The 17990-nt window shown below is 40.9% G+C and overlaps 1 long non-coding RNA gene across 4 annotated transcripts; it reads right to left on the bottom strand.

Moving 5' to 3' along the window:
- LOC110259536 lies at positions 5680 to 9908 on the bottom strand. 4 transcript variants are annotated; one of them, XR_002341989.1, is made up of 5 exons: positions 9794 to 9908; positions 9353 to 9486; positions 8416 to 8450; positions 8004 to 8114; positions 5680 to 7073 (listed from the first exon to the last, which is right to left on the bottom strand). It is a non-coding gene; the product is annotated as an uncharacterized LOC110259536 (long non-coding RNA). The 4 variants fall into 4 exon arrangements; XR_002341986.1 differs by lacking the exon at positions 5680 to 7073 and having other exon boundaries at positions 7080 to 8114; XR_002341988.1 differs by lacking the exon at positions 5680 to 7073 and having other exon boundaries at positions 7080 to 8114; positions 9353 to 9527.

Consider the following 17990-nt stretch of genomic DNA (forward strand, 5'->3'; position numbering starts at 1 on the left):
GGAGCCAGAGTCACCCAAAGCCATGGGGACTGGCCACTACTCAGATATGCCAGGAGCCTGGGTTTGCTGGAACACCTCCACCCCTCACTCCAGAGCTGCCCGGTGCCCCACAAGCTGGGCAATGCTGAGCAGAGCCAGGAAGTGAGTTCACCAGAGTCCTCTAGGGGTCTGGTGCCTCGGGAGATGCACAGAGCGAGCCGTAAGCCTGAGGTCACTGAAGCTGCCTGAGGCTTTGGGAGTCGGCAGGTACGGGAGTGGATTCAGGTCAGGAGTTCACGGGAGCTCCCTAGAGCCACGAAGTCAGTCACTAAGCGCGCTGCTGGCGTCAGAGTGGGACAGAAGCCTGTATTCACATAGGCTCCCTAAAAGCTGATGAAGCTGCCCAGGACACTGGAGCTGTCAGGCAACAGGGTGAACCAGGGCACAGAAGTCTGGGGAGCCTTCCAGGAGGCTGGTGCCAAGGATGCCTCCTGTGTTTAAGGGAGCCCACTGGCCTGGGGCCTGGGTTCCCAGGAGCTTCTAGGGGGTGCAGCCATGGGCAGGGCCTGGGTTCCCAGGAGCTTCTAGGGGGCACAGCTGTGGGCAGGGCCTGGGTTCCCAGGAGCCTCTAGAGGACACAGCTGTGGGCGGGGCCTGGGTTCCCAGGAGCCTCTAGGGGGCACAGCTGTGGGCGGGGCCTGGGTTCCCAGGAGCCTCTAGGGGGCACAGCTGTGGGCGGGGCCTGGGTTCCCAGGAGCCTCTAGGGGGCCCAGCTGTGGGCGGGGCCTGGGTTCCCAGGAGCCTCTAGAGGACACAGCTGTGGGCTGGGCCTGGGTTCCCAGGAGCCTCTAGGGGGCACAGCTGTGGGCGGGGCCTGGGTTCCCAGGAGCCTCTAGGGGGCACAGCTGTGGGCGGGGCCTGGGTTCCCAGGAGCCTCTAGGGGGCACAGCTGTGGGCGGGGCCTGGGTTCCCAGGAGCCTCTAGGCGGCTCAGCCATGGGCGGAGCCTGGACGGCTGCCGAAGATCCTTCTGGGTGAGCTGATTTCCTGATGTGCAGGGCCTGCTGGGAAGTTGGTGCTGAGGACACTGGGGCCCCTGGAAGACCCAGGTAACGGGGTGAGGGTTCAAGGGCGGGACCTGGTGTGGGGAGGCGCTGGGAGAGCCAGTTTCTGGATTCGCAGGAACCCCCTGAGGGCCTGGTGTCCCGGGAGCCCGCTGGGAAACTGCTGCCAAGGATGTGTCTTTGCGGCTGCGGAGCCGCGGGGGCATGGCCGGAGCCGGCGGGCCCTGAGCTGAGGCGTGGAGCCGCTTGGGTTCCCGGCGCCAACGGGGGTGGGTCGTTGCGGGGGTTGGCCAGGTGCTGTGGGCCCAGCTCCGGGGTCCACGGCGAGATCGGACCATCCCTCTACTCAGCGTGAGCTTTGGAGAGGAGTGTGGGGCTAGAATGAGTCCGTCTTCCCTGGTCTCAGTGTGTCCTTTCTTGGCACTGGGCTTCACCCAGGTGGCGGTCCCTCCCCTGGAACCCTAAATTCCCGTGCAAGTCGTTTTCCTGCGCAGATTGTTGTTGAAGGTGATGCTCCTTGGCTGCGGGTGTTGAGTACCCGGGGACGAGGTTCCTGTGCCGTCTTGTTGAAATGCTATGTGTGAAGGGCGTCCCTTACCAGCGCCGTGCCTCACAGTTAAATTCTCTATTCCTCTCATTTCTAAATTGATTCTTTGCTGTTCTTGATTAATGAGGTCACAAGGAATAGGTCTCCCCAATGAGGCAAAACCTGGGGGTGGAAGTTAATCTGCTCAACAGGGGACTCTGGAGAAGGTAATCTTGGATCTCTGGTCATTTGTCCACTCGGGAATGGCCGAGGTATTAGTGATAGAGTTGGATGTCTTTGATATTTTTATTACTTTGTTCTCTTTAGTTGGTGGGACATGAAACGGCGTTCTTAGCATTAACGAGCAAATTTACTCTCTGTCATGTTTACTTACCATTTTGGAGTTTTTCTGGTGAAGAGTTTTACTGGAGCCTGTGTTAAGCCTTTGAGTTATCAGAGTAGGTTGAAAATAGTGGAATTAAGCACTGAAATGGGTTGTTTTGCTTTGTGATCCTTGAATCACGAAATCCCTGAATGCGATTCCTTACTTTAAAGGCTTTTATTCACCGCAGGATATTTCTGTCTTCCTCATTATCTAGAGCTGGAGACTCCTTTGAGTTGAAAAGACCATTGTATTCAGAACTAGAGATCTAGGTACTCTTAGTTTCTGCAGTTACGCAATTTGACTTGGGTTTTAAACCAGAATAACTAGACTGAATGATGTTTCTCAGTTTGGTTAAACCCTGATGATTTTATTTGTTGATAATAAACTGTCATACAGTATCAGGAACAAATTAAATCATGGTTGCGGTGAAGAATGTTACTATTACAGATAAGAATGATCACTAGGAGGCAAACTCAGGAGAAAGGAAGAGAGCATTAATGAACAATCATTAAATCTAGAATGGCTAATTAATTTTTGTCCCCCCAGTTAGTGTTTTTCAGACTTTAAGGGCCATTCATACTACTTAGAGATTTTGTTTCAAAGCAGATTTAGATTCATTGCGTCCATAATGGAGCATAAAATTCTACACTTCATTAAGTTCTGAGGTGACTTACGTATTTGCTAAATGGACCAAAATTTGAACAGCAAGGCTCTGGAATGTTGGATGGCCAGTTTACTAATATTCCACCAACACTAAGCCTCAATTTCCTTGCCATGTCTGTTAGTGTATTAACAAAATTAGGTATGAAATTTTTTTCTTTTTTTTTTTTTTTTGTCTTTTTTGCCTTTTCTAGGGCCGTGCCCGCTGCATATGGAGGTTCCCAGGCTAGGGGTCTAATTGGAGCTGTAGCCACCAGCCTATGCCAGAGCCACAGCAACGCAGGATCCAAGCTGCGTCTGTGAACTACACCACAGCTCACAGCAGCACCGGATCCTTAACCCACTGAGCAAGGCCAGGGATCGAACCTGCAGCCTCATGGTTCCTAGTCAGATTTGTTAACCACTGCACCACAACAGGAACTCCAGGTATGAAAAAATTTGAAGTTATTGACAGCAATCCAAATCCTGGTAGGAACTCTTAAGTTCTGAGATTATTAAAGAGGCTCTGACTTGAACATTTCTCTTGACTTTAGGAGAATGCCTTTGAATACAGAGAATTATAGCTAGCAGGGTTGGGCGAGAATAAGGTGATTCAGATACTATGGGTACGAAAAATAGAAAAGTGCCAACTTTAACCTTTAGTAAAACTTTTATTATCAAATTGTTTCAGATTTGCAGATATTTTGCAAAGATAGGACAGAACTCCTGTTTACCTTACATCCAGTGTCTCCTAATTATTAACATGTTTTATAAGTATGGTACTTATGAGATGAAAGAGAAATGCGTGACTGCCATAAAGAAAATTCCTCAGGGTCTTCTGGCAAAAAATTCAAATAATTAACAAGACAGGAAAACAAGTTTGGTTTACATATCTCAATAGGAACATCCAGAGCAAAATAAATTTAGAAAAGCTTTGTCATAAATCTCAAAGGAGTTCCCGTCGTGGTGCAGTGGAAACGAATCCCACTAGGAACCATGAAGTTGCGGGTTTGTTCCCTGGCCTCGCTCAGTGGGTTAAGGATCCGGCATTGCCATGAGCTGTGGTGTAGGTCGCAGATGTGGCTCAGATCTGGCATTGCTGTGGCTGTGGTGTAGGCCGGCAGCAACAGCTCCGATTAGACCCCTAGCCTGGGAACCTCCATATGCCGTGGGTGCGGCCCTAAAAGGACAAAATAAATAAATAAAAATAAATAAATAAATCTCAAAGAAATAAGGAGGGAACCCAGGATTTGATATCTAGCTGGATGGTCTTCTAGGGTAAAGCCAATAGAAAATGAGTTTTAAGTGCAAAATAATGTAAGATGTCTTTGTATTTATGAGCCCTTACTGAGCAATTTTCTAATGGATCAGCCTAATTCAACCAAATGACTAATGGGAGAAGTTTGGTAAAAGGCTGAATATGAGTGTTTAGCATACTTTAAAGCATTTTATACTAAAGCACAGACTGACATAAAGTGAAAAATTTATATGAAGATTTTAAGTTACATGCTATGACAAAAAAAAATTTATAAGGAGGAGAAGGGAAAGAGGCAAACACAGTGAGTTCATTGATTGTCATGTAGGAAAAAGTGAGACTCAAATGACAGCATGAAAATCTGGCAGACTGGACACTAATTGATTAAATAAGAAGTGGGGAACAAAAAGCTTCTGAGAGGGTATAATATAGTTACTGGAAGAAATGATAACTCTTCTTATGTCAATAGTATTTTAAAACATAAAAATGAAACAAATCACAAAGAAAAAGATAACCCAGAACATGTAATATGATAAAAATAATAATTTTAACCAGAAATTTATTACATTTGAGACCAGCATCAGTCATCTTAATGTATGTTCATTTTTCACAATTCTGGAGGCTGAAAGGTCAAGATCACGGTGCCAGCAGATTCATTTTCTGTTGAGAGCCTGCTTGCTCAGTGGTTGTCTTTTCAGAGCAACCTCATGTGGCAGGAGCAGCAGCAGCCCTCTGGGATCTCATTTATAAAAGCAGTAATTAATCCTCATCGTGACGGCTCTCTGTCCTGCTGTCCTAATCCCCTCGCCAAATCCGTCCTCACTATACCCTCACCTTGGGGGTTAGTATTTCAACATAGGTGTTTTGGGAGAGACACAAACATTCAGCCCTTAGCAGATGACGTTCTGCTGGTTTAAGAAAGTGCCCAGGGTTCTCTTCGCTTCTTCCCTGGAGCCTAATAAACCCCTGGTTACTCACAAGTAATTCTGGAGACTGGAGGAGAAACTCTGGTATCTAATGTCACTGTGGGGTAATGTTAAATTGGGTAAAATTAGGTCATAATAGCAATAAAATGCATTGGCTTTTTTTGATTTATTAAAGTTAATTTTCCCATTATGATAGAAAATAGATCTTCTTGTTAAAGGGGGGGAGGAAGAAACTCTATCACTAAGAAGCAACCAGTTTTAACATGTGGTATATGATCTTCTACTAAGATTTCAACTTTTTCTGTTTCTTTTTTTCCCTCTTTTGTCCTTTTAGGGCTGCACCCGAGACATATGGAGGTTCCCAGGCTAGGGGTTGAATCGGAGCTATAGCCACCGGCCTACACCACAGCCACAGCAATGCCAGATCCAAGCCCCATCTGCAACCTACACCACAGCTCACGGCAACGCCAGATCCTTAACTCACTGATCGAGCCTAGGGATCAAACCCACAACCTCAGGGTTCTTAGTCGGATTCATTTCCACTTTGCCACTATGTGAACTCCTTTTTTTTTTTTTTTTTTTTTTTTTTAATTATGACCTTATGGTATATACACAGGTTCCACATACTAATTTAAATGGTTTTATTTATTTTTTTTATTGAAGTATAGTTGATTTACAGTGTTGTGTTAGCTTCTGGTGTACTAAATGTCCTATGATTATAAAAATGATAAATGCCACAATGGCTATAATTAAAAAAAGAAAAAGAATAAAATGTGTTCATGAGGATGTGGAGAATTGTAACTTCATGCATTGTTGGCGGAAATGTAAGAAGCCGCTTTGGTTAGCAGGTGCTTACAAAGTTCAACACACATCTACCACGTGAACCGTGCATTCAATACCTGTTGTTTACCCAAGAGAAGAAGAAACAAAAAACATTGGTCCACACAAGTACTTACACACTAAATGTTCATGAAGAATTAGTCTTAATAGCTGAAAAGTGGAAATAATTCAAATGCCCGAACTAGTAAATAAACATAATGTGGTTTATCAATGCACAATGGAACATCATTCATCATTTTAAAATAATCAACTACTCACAGGTGGTATAAAGTTGGTTTAAAGTGTATAAACTTCCAATTATTATGCCCAGTGAAAGAAGCAAATTATAAATGCCTACATCGCCTTCATTCTACATATGAAATATCCTGAGAAGGCAAAACAATGTGGAAAGAATGTGGATTAGTGGCTGCCTGGGGAAGGGAGTGGGAAGAGGGATTAACTGCAGTCAGATCAGAAAAATCTTTTGGGGGTAATAATCTTAAATAATCTTAAATTGAATTGCTGTGATGGTGGTAGTCCCTGTATATTTACAAAAATCATAGTAATATACCTGAAAATGTTTAAGATTTTGGTAAGTAAATATTTCAATAAATAAGCTTTTAAAGTAATAGTAAGTTCTCTACTAAAATTGCCCTTTCAGTATCAACATGGCAGGGTTTCAATATTGTGGGCCTCCCTATCTCAGTTTCATATGGCTAAAGTATGGAGCCAGTGTCTAGTGAAATCTTTGTAAGAACGGAGTTAGATAATACCTGGAAAACTCCCTGACACAGCTTTTGTAGATAGAAATGCTCAAAGAAAAAGAGGTCCCATTTGCTAAGAGACAGTAACTTTAGCCAATACAGTGAAAGATCCTAGCGAAGACTGATGCTTAATTTTACGGACTGTCTTTTCCTTATTGTCTGATACAGTGCCTCACACACAGCAGGCTTTTTGTGATATGTTGAATAAAAATTAAAAAGAGCACATGCATGAGTATACAGTGTTTGCTGAGGAGTTAGAAGCTTCTGCGAAGAAAAGGCTATAGGACTAGATGAATGTCCTTTTATATTCTAATGGAAAATATTGCCTCAATTGTAAAAAAGAAAGATTTTAATAAGGACAAAATCATTTAACTTTTTGAATGAAATATCTAGGATTTTAAGTTGTATTAGGTTTTATGATGGGAAACATATACTTAAGATACTAGTTTTTAAAACTATTATTGAGTAATTGAACATGGAAGATCAAAATCCCGAAATCAAAAAGTCTTAAAGTTGGCAATAATTTTCAGCATCCTGTATTTCGTTTCATGTTCCGTAAGAGGATTTATCTAATCATCTATTAATTTAAGTTCCCAACTGAGAGAACTCTACTAATTCTAATTGTGGAATCCACTGCACAATGAGCTTACATTAGGATATATGGATAATAATTCGTAAACACCAAAATGATCATATTCAAAATTTTCATGAAGAAGCCTGTAGAGAAAGGAGAGAAACAGGTTCTCAGAATAGCATGTTAAACTACTTAAGAAGTGTCGCAAGTGCTCCCCAGTGAGAAGGATTTTTCAGTGGGGAAACGGTGGTGAGACTGCTTCCTTCCTGTGCCCAGCTGGGCCCACCTGTTCCTTGGCCCTGCACTTCTGCTCTTGTGAGGACAACTGACCCTCCTCCTAGCTCAGTGCTGACTCGTACCTTGAAGCTGCCCGTACCTGAGAACGGGGAGGATGGGGGGCTGTGGGGGTGGTCCCTGAGAAGGAGATGGCAGTGTGCAAAGACTGGAAGAGAGGAAACACCTGGGGAGAATATGGGGACGAGGCAGGAAGGCTGGCAGAACCTCCAGACCATGAACCCTTCGGCGTGAAGGGTTGCAGAAGTTTGGTAGAGGTGTCCTGGACTGCCCTGCAGTCTGAGGAAGCGGTGAAAGGCTGTCTGGGGGGTTTCAGAGACCATCACAAGAGTCCCTTTCTAGAATGAATGCTGCACTCTGACTGATTTCAGACTCCAACAGTAGGGTCCCGTGTCAATGACCCAGCTTCCCGGAGCTGGAGATCCACAGAGCCGAGTATCAGGGCATCACCAAGATCTGCCATGCAGCCTCAGGGCTTCTGAATTACCACACCTTGGTCGCTAGTCTGCCATTAGTAAATTATAACAAAACTAAGTTCAGTTAATTGATTTGCAGAACATTCAGCATGATTATGTGGAGAGCGGTAAAGCACTAGTCCTTTGTAGAAATTGGAACTTTAGGGAAACGTACAGGTGAATGCAGTACCTCTTTTATGTAGAATTACGACGGTTATTTTGTGTGTGCTGTGCTGAGGTTATCAGTACCATGAATTTTCCTATTCTTTTGAAATGATTTCTTCACTACTTTGGAAAAGAAAATATTTACTATCATATTCTTACATCTTTTCACTGCAGAGAGTACATTTATTAAGATAAGTTTGGCCACTGGTTGACCGGCTCAATTTCCCCAGTACAAGAATGTGGTGCAAGTATGTACCAAATACAGTTTGTCTGTAAAATATCAAAAGACAACATGAAATTTATCAGGTAATGAACATGGGGTAAAAAATGTTCTGCAAGCCTTATATGAAATGCCACACATCAAAGTGGGATAAATATATTCTGTATCTAAGTTTAACAATAAACTTCAATGAAAACATCACTCACTTAAAATTTAAAATACTATCAATATTTTTACAAGTCTCTTTGTATTTACATAAAGGCCACACGATTTTGTTGTTAAAATTTGTAATATTAAAAATGTTAATAGTTTAATATTTTTTTAAATTGGTAAGAATAAGTGTTATCTTACCATGTCACTTCTTAGTGCAAATTGTAAGGAAGCATCTGCAAAAAAAAAAAAGAAAGAAAGATAAAAAAACAACACAGAGATGAAAATGATACAAAATGAAAGTAAAAAAGCATAGTCCCTGGTAGTGACTATATCTCTTTGTAGCACAAATATATGAGATTTGCCTGCACTAAAATAATTATAATAATGTGATGAGCTTTTATGGCAGCAGTGAAACACTAAATTCACAAAATAAAAATCAAAAAACAGTTTTATTCCCAAATTAATCTTACACTGAGAACAAATACTATGTATTATTTTTCAGTTAATCCCTGTACCTTGCTTTAAAGATAGCATTCTCTTTTCACCTTTATTAAGATCCTAATCAGAGACCAGTGCTTTGCAAGTCACTTAATTATGAAGAAATTAATCGGTACTTCATTAACCAGTTGTTTGCCTCTATCCAAGGTAGCCTTACAGATTATCTTATTCTGAAATTTATGAATCACAATAAGCTTAAAGTAAGATAGCTTGGTGTCAAGGTGAACAATGAATTCCCTCCTTATGCAGGGCCTTGAAATAGAGGAATCAGAGCTGGCACACATGACCGTCAGGAAACACCATGTCTAGAAGGAATTACCCATCCTCACTCTGCATTTAACAGCAATAACAGCAATGGAACAGAGCCCCCGAAAGGAAGAATTGAACGTTGTTGAGTTATAAACAAAACCATAACATCTGCTGCCCATTCTAACCCACCTCTGTCTCCATTCGTCCAATGTGGGAGAGGCAGAAAAGCCATCCACTGGTGCAGTTTAAAATAAGAATTTGTCAAAAGCTCAGTTTCACGATATCAGTTTAAGTATTACAAACCCAATGAAATTGCTTTATAGCAGTTGTTTTCTGAATGTTCTAAGATCTGTGAAGTGTTCACTTCAGGACAGGAAAGTTTACTCACCAGAATAAAGAAAAAATACAAAGAAAATGATGAAAATAGCTTTGATCCATGATGAGAAAGGCATTTTGTCAAGTTGATGGATGCAAACTCTAGACTGGTTTATAACTCATGAACAGGGAAAAATCCTGCTTTTTCTATAAATAGAATCCACAGTCCACACATGATGAATGCCTTCCTGGTAAAGGAACCGGTCCAACCCCAGGTTACTAACTTAGATGAACGCTTTCCTTTGTTCTTCTCCCAACCCTCAGATTCAACAAGACAGGACGTGTGACCTGAAGGGAGAGAAAGCCTGGGACAGAGTCCCTTCTGCACATGCCTTACTTTTTCTAGCCCTTTCCATCAGCTCCTAGGGAACCTGGCTGCATTTAAGGGAGCATGCAGGTAGGGGCCGCCCCCGCAGCAGGGCCACACACCAGGGCTCACTCCCTAGTTCCCCACCTGAACTTTCTGACACAGAGAGGTGGTGGAGAGAGAAGCCAGCAGCTCTTGAAACTGTGATTGTCTGCTTCGCCTTTGCTTCTCAGTCTTTTCCATCCAGCTACGTTGTTCTTACTGATAGATAAGAAGCTCATTGGGTAGACAGGAGGCCCGGGGCAGACAAAACGGAGGGAGGGATCCTGGCTCTTCACAGAGGCTGTAAAGTAGGCACGAGAAGTGCTTTAGAAATCGTCTCAATAGATCTTCCCTCTGCAGGAGGCCTGGGAACAACTTGATCTGATGAATCCAGAATTATGGGAAGGGAGCCAGTGAAAACTTATTAGAGATTCTAAGATCTGTGAAGGCGTTCCAAGCAGTTGAGTTAGACGGGAACGAGAGAATTTAAGCAAGAGAAGGAGAGTGTTGTGAACTATAATTAGATAAAGACTTAGACCCTTGGTAGCTTTCAATACCAGAATCATACTCAATTGAAAGTCTTTCTTTTTAATCTTTTTTTTTTTAAGACAATTGTAGGAAATAATACAGAGCCATCCAGTTGGGCCAGTTTCCCCTAAGGGTTACATCATGTCAGACTATTGCACAGTTTTACAGCGGGTGCCTGACATTACCTACAGAACCTTTGAGGAGTCTCACCACCCAGACTGGAACGAGTGTTCAGATGTTTGCAGATGAGGTCTGGCTGATGATGTGTTTTTAAAGTTCCCAGGTGACTCTCAGCACCAGCCAGCTTTGGGCAACCTGGGCTAGAGCCCAGGGCGTAAATTTCTGGGGTGCAAGAGAGAAAAGGCCGGGGAGTTGAAAACAGATGAAGCAGTGACCTACATTTGATGTTCAGTCATTTTGTCTTTACTGCATAGGTAACTGACAATATACTGCAGGCTTTTCAAGCAAGGTGAAAGCTCAGAGTCCAAATTCTGTCTGCTCTTTACAAACCTTCACTCATATTTAAACTTTCTGATGTACAGTTTTCTTATTTATTTTTTATTTTTTTATTTTTTAGTCTTTTTAGGGCTGCACATGTGGCCTATGGAGGTTCCCAGGCTAGGGGTCCAGTCAGAGCTACTGCTGCCAGCCTGCACCACAGCTCACAGCAACGCCGGATCCTTAACCCACTGAGTAAAGACCAGGGATGCACATAGACCAGAGTGAGATCAGAGTGGGGCACAGATCCACTGAGTGAGACCAGGGATCAAACCCCTGACCTCAGAGATGCTAGCTGCATTTGATAACCACTGAGTCACAATGGGAACTCCAGTTTTCTTATTTTAAACATGGGTAATAATTTCTAACTCCTTTGTCTTCAATGTTACGGGTAAAAAACTTAAACTGTCTTCATTTAATTTGTGTAGTTGGATATTTGTCACTCTCATCCTATTTTTTTTCCCCACACTGAAGAAACCCAAGATTTAGAAAGAAACATTTTATGATTAGTAATTTTCCCTGACAATTTAAGGACCCACATATAGCAAAATACTATTATGTTTACAGTAGCTCTTTGAATGATTTATTTAGCCACCATCAGAGATACCTGTGATAGACCAATTCTTGTGGCATAGGATATTTTAGGGAAAAGTAAACTGAAGACTAGAGGTGAAGTTATGGGGAATTCTTTGTATTCCGTGCACTTGCCTATATTATCAACAGAGATTAAGAGCAGGACAGACAAGCTCTGACTCACAGCAGTCTACAAAATTTTGAAATTCACCAGAAAAGGGAATGTTGGGCATGTGGATTTTTATATATAACTTCACGAAGGAAAAGGAAACGTACATCTTATTCAAATTGTCGCAGGGATGACACACTCATTTGAGAAGCTATTTTAAGAGAAAAGGAGAAAAAAGGAAAACCTAGATCCGTGTCCGTCTTTCCCAAGTTATTACCACGGAAGTGGTGGGCAAAGAAATTCACCATCCTGGACAATAATAGAAATGAGCTACCTGGATTTAACTTCGCACCAGCCGAGATTAAAAAGATATAAATTAATTAATATAAAAACCAGAATGCTAGACCCTCCCCTGCGTAACTATAGTACAGTTTTTTGGGTTTTGTTTTGTTTTGGTTTTTTTTTTTTTTTTTTTGGAGACACATACTTTAAAAAATTGAATGAAGTCCTCATTTACTCTGTGTTCAGAAGTGATTGGATTCTTCTAAAAAGCATCATGTCTCAGAAGAGACCGGGATGATGTGACAACAGTTAGCATCAGGAGACGAAACGCCTGGACTGGAAGCGGGGCAGTTCCTCATGATCCGCGTTCCGGAGGCTAGAGCGCGGTGCCGGAAACCTTTCTCGTGGGTTGGGAACTGCTGTTGACTGGGAATCAGTGTACTTGCAGACTGAACCCGAGGATAAGGTTGAGTAAACGCTTCCGGGAAATTTCTTTTTTATTTACTTAATTTTCAAAGTAAAAGCTGTATATGTGTATATTTAAGGCACAAAATATGATGTTTGATACACGTATAATGCAGTGTTACTGCAGTCACACTGATTGATACATCATCTCCTCCCATAGTTACTATTTTTGTGTGTATGATGAATACACCTGCAATCTTAGAAATTTTCCAGTATTCAACACAGTATTGTTAAATATAGTGATAATGCCATACGTTATATTTCTAAACCTATCCTACGTAACTTTGTACTTTGGATGCACAATCTCACCATTTCCCCATCAGTCATAAAAACCATTCTACTTGTTGCCTCTATGTATTCCCCTTTTCAAATTCCACGTACAAGAGTGAGCATGAGGTTTTTTTCTGTGTCTGGCTTATTTCTTTCTCTTAAAGTACAGTTGATTTATAGCGTGGTGGCAGTTTCTGCTGTACAGCACACACATACACACACACACACACATTCTTTTTCCCATACTATCTTCCATCCTGTTCTCCTCCAAGACTGGACCTGGTTTTCCGTGCTGTACAGTAGAACCCCATTGCTTATTCATTCTAAATGTAATAGTTTGCATCTCCCAACCCCAAACCCCCCGTCCATCCCAGTGCCTCCCCACACACTCCTCCCCACCCCCCGGCAACGGCAAGGCTGCTCTCCGTGTGTGTGATCTGTTTCTGTTTTGCAGATAGGATGATTTGTGCCGTATTTTAGATTCCACATAATAAATGGTATCACATGGTATTTGTCTTTCTCCTTCTGACTCATTTCACTTGGAATGAGACTCTCTAGTTGTATCCATGTTGCTACAGGTGGTATCATTTTATCCTTTTTATGGCTGAGTAGTCCATCATATATGTACCACATCTTCTTAATCCTTTCATCTGTTGAAGGACATTTAGGTTGTTTCCATGTCTTGGCTGTGTATGGCTTATTTCACTTAGCATACCATGCTCCAGGTTTACCCACACTGCTTTAAATGGTAGGCTGTCCTCTTTATTATATGTATTTATATATATGTATATATTTATATCTTATATATACACACATTATATATATACACATATGCACATTACATATTTATACATTTATACAATATGTATCTTACAATTTCTTTACCATTTACCCATCAACTGACACTTGAGTTGTTTCCATACCTTGGCTATTGCAATGAGTATGGAAGCACAGATACCTCTTTGCAGTACTGATTTTATTTATTTGGGGTACATACCCAGAAATGGGATTGCTAAATCATAAGGCTGTTCTCTTTCCAGTTTTCTGAAGAACTGACACTGTTTTCCTGCTGTGAGCGGTGTTTCTTTTTCTTCACATCCTAATACTTTGTATCATTTGTGCCTTTTTCCTTTTTTGTCTAAGGCCACACCTACAGCATATGGAAGTTCCCAGGCTAGAGGTAGAACTGGAGCTGCAGCTGCCGCCATAGGCCACAGCCATAGCAACACCAGATCTGAGCTGCATCTGAGACCTACACAGCAGCTCACCACAACACTGGATCCTTAACCCACTGAGCGAGGCCGGGGATCAAACCCACATCCTCATGGGTACTAGTTGGGTCCGTTACCGCTGAGCTACAACAGGAACTCCTGTGTTGGTGTTTTTGAAAATAGCCTTCCCAGCAGGAGAGAGGTGATGGGCCACTGGAGCTCCGTCATGATGCGTGATGTTGAGCACCTTTTCATTTATCCACTTGCCATTTGTATGTATTCCTTGGGGAAAAGTCGAGTATTCATTTCCTTTGCTCATTTAAAAAGAAATTGGGTTGTTTGTTTGTTTTTATTTTGCTATTGAGTTTTATGTATTCTTTATATATTTTGGATATTAACCCATTATCTGAAACATGGTCTGCATATATTTTCTTCCATCCTGTAAGTTGCCTTTTCATTTTATTGGTTGTTTTCCTTTGCTTTGCAGAAGCGTTTGAGCTTGATGTAGTTTAGCTTCATTTTTGCTTCTGTTACCTGCACATTTAAGTGTCAGATACAAGAAGTCATTGCCGAAAGTAATGTCAAGGAGCTTATTCCCTATATTTTCTTCTAGGAGTTTCCGTTTCAGATTTTACATTTAAGTTTTAATCTGTTTTGAGTTGTTTTCTGTGTAGTGTAAGATAAGGGTCCAATTTCACCGCTTTGTGTTGTGCTTATCCAACACCATTTAATGAGCAGACTATACTTTTCCCTTTGTTGAAAATCAGCTGACAGTATATGATCTTCAACATGAGTTTATTTCTGGGCTGTTGTATTTCATTGGGGTGTGATTCTGTTTTTATACCAGTACCATGCTATTTTGATCACTGTGGCTTTGAAATCATCCTTGAGCTTCCCCATATTGCTTTTGTTATTTGGAGCCTTTGTGGCTCCACACAAATTTTAGGATTTCTTTCTATTTCTGTGAAAATGCCATTGGAATTTTAACAGAGATTGCACTGAATCTATAGATTATTTTGGGTAGTCTGGATATGTTAACAATTTAAATTCGTCTAATAAATGAACATAGGATATCTTTGCATTTATTTATGCCTTCAATTTCATTCATCAAAGTTTGCCTCCTTGATAAATTTTTCCCTAAGTGTTTCATCATTTTGATGCTATTATAAATGGAATTTTTTCTAAATTTCCCTTTCAGATAGTTCACAGTCAGTGTATGTAAATGCAACCAACTTCCCTATGTTGATTTTTTTTTATTTTGCAAATTCACTGAATTTATTTGTTCTAAAACATTTTTGGTGGAGTCTTTAGAGTTTTCTATATATAAAATCATGTCATCTGCAAACAGAAGCAGTTTTATTATGTATGATGTGTAATGTACAGTAATGATGCATTTATGAAATCTACATTTGTCTAAACCAAAAAATTCTACAATACCAAGAGTGAACTCTAATGTTTATAAACTAAAACATTATTTGGTAGGTTGGAGGAAACTTAGAATGCAGATGGTAGCAAAATAATCTAATTGTGTTACAAGTGTAGGAAATAACCCAAATGAAGGGGAAATGAGGCCACGACCTTAGTGACTTCACTTCTAAGTGGAGTCTGTAAGACTAACGGCAGAAGGCACTGCGCATAAGCACTGTTCTCTAGTTGATAAAAGTTTTTCTTTTTCCCCCCAACGTATACAGGTTAACAGTTCTGATACTACTATTGATGTATACTAACATTTAACATTAAATAGAGATGGAAGCCAGGTTTGTCACTGTTAAAATGGGAAATTAGGGATAAGCAAGACAAAAGAAGAATAATCCATGCAGTAGTGTATTCACCTTGATGTTACTCCAAATTCATTGGATTAGACTTGAAGATGCCCCTCAGAACTCGTGTTCATCTTCATACAGATAAAGATCATTGTATGTAAATACATTAATAGATATGCGTATACATATGGGTTAGTATACGTGTGTGTATTTCTTTGCTCTGTCAGCCAAGATTGCCCAGAGACAGTGTTGCCTCAGTAGCAAAACCCATTTATCATCCAGATCTTGGTTTCTAATACCATTCTCCCAAAAAAGAAACCCTGTGAACCAGCAAACCAAACAGCAGAGCAAAACCAGCAGAGCAAACCAGCAGAGCAGAACCAGCAGAGCAAAACCAGCAGAGCAAACCAGCAGAGCAAAACCAGCAGAGCAAAACCAGCAGAGCAAACCAGCAGAGCAAACCAGCAGAGCAAAACCAGCAGAGCAAACCAGCAGAGCAAAACCAGCAGAGCAAAACCAGCAGAGCAAAACCAGCAGAGCGAACCAGCAGAGCAAAACCAGCAGAGCGAACCAGCAGAGCAGAACCAGCAGAGCAGAACCAGCAGAGCAAACCAGCAGAGCAAAACCCTGTAGAAATGGCTGATTCTAGAACCGGGACGGGAAATATACAAGGTGAATGGAATGTTTTGTATTGCTGAAAAGTAAGTGCTCCAAAACAAAACAGTTCAGCAATGGTAGTATGTCAAAGGGACACAGAAGCCAGCTGAGAGAAGTCTAAGTATAAAACAGGTTCAGCAACATCAATAACAGCAAAATAAATAAGTGCGTTTTAACCCGAATTAATGATATGAAATGATTTAAACATAGCAACATCGAGACTAACCAAATCGCTATGCAAAGATGAGTGTCAGGATTATCATAAATCAGTTCAAAAGAGATACATGGCTGGTAATAGTGCATGAAAAGACGTTAAGTATCAGTGGCCGAAAGGAAAAAATATAAACTAAAACTCTGTTGTTTGTATTCCTATCATTTTTCAGGCTTAAAGCTTTTTGTTTTGCTTCTTTTTTTGTGACCAATATAACAAGATTACGATTTAAAATCGTGCCAGCAGGATGTCTAATGATACCTTTCTAAAGAGGCGACTGGTCAGAGTAAATGCTGCCTGAGTACTAACTCTCTGTACGGTTTCTATGTCTCATGGAAAAAAAATTATACTGAGAGAACATCACAGTTATAAAAACTTAACCAAGAATTACTTTAAGCCTGCTTCAGATAGTTAAATTAACAAATCTGATTTCCATGAAAATGAAGGTATATTTCAGCAGAGTTTTACATGTTATAGTGGGCTACTTCTGAATGGAAGTTGTGTGTCAAAGGAGTTGTAATGATATCTAATCTAAATAGTCTATATTTTATTTATCCTTTAAATTTTTTATAGAAAAGCTATTTTATTTCTCTGGTTAGATAATTCACATGACCTTTTTGGTTCACTCCTTTTTTCTTTTCGTTGAAGTATATAGTTAATTTACAGTATTATGTTAATTCGCAGAGATAGCAACTTTCTTTTCAGATTCTCTTCCATTTTAGGTTGTTACAAAATATGCAGCATAGTTCCCTGTGCTGTACAGTAGGTCCTTGTTTCCTTATTTTATATATAGTAGTATATATAAATTAATCCCAAACTCCTAATTTACCCCCCCTCCCCCACTATGACCTTTGGTAACCATAAGTTTGTTTTCTATGTCTGTGAGTCTGTTTGCGTTTTGTAAATAAGTTCTTTGTGTCATTTTTAGATTCCACATGTAAGTAATATCATACGATGTTTGTCTTTCTCTGACATGCTTCACTTAGTATGATAATCTCTAGGTCCATCCATGTTGTAGCAAATGGCATTATTTCATTCCTTTTATGACTGACTAATACTCTCTTGCATTTATGTGGGTACCATATACCACATCTTCTTTATCTATTCCTCTGTCAGTGGACACTTAGGTTGCTTCCATGTGTTGGCTGTTGTAAATGGTGTTGCTGTGAACATTGGGGTGCATGTGTCTTTTTGAATTACGGTTTTGTCTGGATATATGCCCAGGAGTGGGGTTACTGGATGATACAGTAGTTCTTAGTTTCTTAAGGAACCTCCATACCATTCTCCATAGTGGCTGCACCAATTTACCATCCCACCAACAGTGTAGGAGGGTTCCTTTTTCTCCACACCCCGTCCAGCATTTATTATTTCTAGACCTTCTAATGATGGTCACTATGACCAGTATGAGGTGATACCTTTGGTTTGATTTGCATTTCTCTAATAATCAGCCATGTGGACAACTTTTTCATGTACCTGTTGCCCATCTGTAAGTCTTCTTTGGAGAAATGTCTACTCAGGGCTCCTGCCCACTTTTTGCCTGGGTCGTTTGCTTTTTTGATATTGAGTTATATAAGCCGTTCGTATATTTTGGAAATTAACACCTTGTCAGTTGCTCCATTTGTAAGTATTTTCTCCCATTCCATAGGTATATGGGTTTTGCTATAATTTAGATCACAGAATGTTTTTTCTATGTTCTCTTCTAGGAGTTTTATGGTGGCATGTCCTATATTTAGTC

The sequence above is a fragment of the Sus scrofa genome, chromosome 2, assembly GCF_000003025.6.
Source record: "Sus scrofa isolate TJ Tabasco breed Duroc chromosome 2, Sscrofa11.1, whole genome shotgun sequence".
NCBI lineage: Eukaryota > Metazoa > Chordata > Mammalia > Artiodactyla > Suidae > Sus > Sus scrofa.